The following is a 2,500-nucleotide window of genomic DNA, read 5'->3' as shown; positions in this document are numbered from 1 at the left end:
TTCAACTGCTGTTCACATAGAACCCTTCTCCATTTCAAGCTTCAAAGTTCTCGTTTAAATATTTGCTACTACCACCAAGATCTGCACCTGCGGCGGCTCCACCCGGGCCCGCGCCCAAGGCTTCAAGGCTCACCACAGCGGCCCTCCTACTCGTCGAGGCGTAGCATCCGAGGGGCTTCCTCGCGGGGCGGGGGGAGAGTGGGGCGGCGGGGGCAGACACCCGGACTACGTGACACCCCCTTCCCCCTGGGGTCCCGCGCCGCTCCCGTCCCGTAGCCGACTGCCGGCGACGGCCGGGTATGGGCCCGACACTCCAGCGCCATCCATTTTCAGGGCTAGTTGATTCAGCAGGTGAGTTGTTACACACTCCTTAGCGGATTCCAACTTCCATGGCCATGGTCCTGCTGTCTATATCAACTAACACCTTTTCTGGGGTCTGATGAGCGTCGGCATCAGGCACCTTAACCCGGCGTTCGGTTCATCCCGCAGCGCCAGTTTTCCTTACCAAAAGTGGCCCCTAGGCACTCGTATTCCACGCCCGGCTCCATGCCAGCGAGCCGGGCTTCTTACACATTTAAAGTTTGAGAATAGGTTGAGATCGTTTTGGCCCCAAGACCTCTAATCATTCGCTTTACCGGATAAAACTGCTCGGGTTTTCTCTCTTTCGTCTGCGAGAGCGCCAGCTATTCTGAGGGAAACTTCGGAGGGGCGCCGGGGAGTGGGTCTTCCGTACGCCACATTTCCCGCGCCGCGCCGAGTGGCTGGGATTCGGCACTGGGCTCTTCCCTGTTCACTCGCCGTTACTGAGGGAATCCTGGTTAGTTTCTTTTCCTCCGCTGACTAATATGCTTAAATTCAGCGGGTCGCCATGTCTGATCTGAGGTCGCGTCTCGGAGGAAGGAAAGCAAAGGGCGGCGGACGGGCTCTCGGCGCGCGAGGGAGGCAGTGTCAGCGGCAGCGGCAAAGGGGGAAAGCCACGCCCCTGCAGCACGGGAAGGCCCCGTGGCCCGACGACCATCCAGGGGATGGGGGGGGGTGGGTGGGACACGATACGGCACGAGAGGGGACGGATGCGGGCGGGACCCGGGGCCGGCACGGCAACGCGGGGTGGCGCGTGGGGAACCCTCCCCGGGGAAGACATGCGCGTCTGGCCGAAGGCACGACCGCGGAGTCCCGCGGGACCGTCCACCTCGGCGTGTGAGTCCGCGGGACATGGGAGCCCTCAACACACTCGCTCGGGGCCGGCGGCCGCGGCACAGGGCCGCCCTGACCCGACTCGAGCGCCCAGCGCAAAAACGTCATCCCCCAGTTCGGGCACCGCGGAACACAGTGCAGGGCGGGACAGACAAGACCTGGCCACGGGCTCGTCTCTGCGCAGATACCAACCCCCCCCCCCCCCCCCCGGGATGACCAGTCACTCACTCGATCGCTCTAAAAGCCAGACGGGACCGCGAAGCTACGACCGCCAGAGTCTGAACTTAGGGGGACGGAGGGCCCCCGAAAGGGGACCCTGCGAAGGGACACCCCCAGCCGCGCCACCCCGCGGGGCAAGGCAACTCCCGGAGGGTGATTGATCATCAAGCGACGCTCAGACAGGCGTAGGCCTGGGAGGAACCCGGGGCCGCAAGTGCGTTCGAAGTGTCGATGATCAATGTGTCCTGCAATTCACATTAATTCTCGCAGCTAGCTGCGTTCTTCATCGACGCAGGAGCCGAGTGATCCACCACTAAGAGTCGTACCAATCGGGTCGTGGCCCGATGAGGGGCACATGCGGCCGGCACGGCGCTGTTTTCCCGGTCCCGCACCCCCAAACCCGAGAGGGGAGAGGAGGGCATGGGCGGGTCACCTCGGGCCGGCCAGCAGAGACAGAATGAGAACGAGACACGGAGGGGGTCAGACAGATGAGACACGGGGACGGGGACGCCCGGCACCACGGCCACGCCAGCGCGGCGGGTGCGGCGGGCGGGTGCTCGGACGCCCTCGACCCCACAGGTGCCCCGGGGGTGCCCACACCCGAAGCCCGGGCTGCGGGAGAAGCGGCCCCCACGCGAGCGAGCGTAGGCTGCCCTGACCTGGGATGGGGGCGGAGTCTGGGAGAGACCGGGGACCTGCCTCCTCACGGGCCCGCCGCCCCGACTCCTTGGACGGACGGGCGACCCTCGATGGGTCTTTAATCCTCTGCACCATAACGCGATACCAGGTACCTGGACACGAGAGGGCGGATGAGCGATTTGGGGGGGGCAGCGACGCCTGGGAGGCGGCCACCGTGCACCCTCCCCACCCGTGAGCCGCACCACCGCCGGCCCCACCCGCCGCCACTCCCCCCAACCACACGGGGGAGGGGGGTGAACAGAGCCGTGGGACGCGGCAAGCCCGGTAGCGGAGGCCACCCCACCAGAGGCGGGATAAGGTGCCATTGCGGGGAGCCGGTCCCAGACCGGGCCACTGAGGCCGCGGGGGGCGAGGGCGGGGCGGAAGGGAAGGCGAAGGCGGACCGAGA

The 2,500-nt window shown here is 66.0% G+C and overlaps 2 non-coding genes across 2 annotated transcripts in view; both read right to left on the bottom strand.

Annotated features, from left to right (window-relative positions):
- Positions 1-886, bottom strand: part of LOC122121713 — a 3,438-nt gene extending 2,552 nt beyond the window's left edge. The window contains exon 1 of the ribosomal RNA XR_006150025.1: positions 1-886. This exon is cut by the window's left edge and continues 2,552 nt beyond it. This is a non-coding gene — a ribosomal RNA (28S ribosomal RNA).
- Positions 887-1,582: 696 nt separating this feature from the next.
- On the bottom strand, positions 1,583-1,735 carry LOC122121679. The gene has a single exon (XR_006150006.1). It is a non-coding gene; the product is annotated as a 5.8S ribosomal RNA (ribosomal RNA).
- Positions 1,736-2,500: the final 765 nt, after the last annotated feature.

Source organism: Dipodomys spectabilis, unplaced genomic scaffold, assembly GCF_019054845.1.
Source record: "Dipodomys spectabilis isolate Male_0828 unplaced genomic scaffold, ASM1905484v1 ptg000193l, whole genome shotgun sequence".
In the NCBI taxonomy this organism is placed as follows: Eukaryota; Metazoa; Chordata; class Mammalia; order Rodentia; family Heteromyidae; genus Dipodomys; species Dipodomys spectabilis.
The sequence above is the reverse complement of the archived record's forward strand: the minus strand, read 5'-3'. Positions and strand labels throughout refer to the sequence as shown.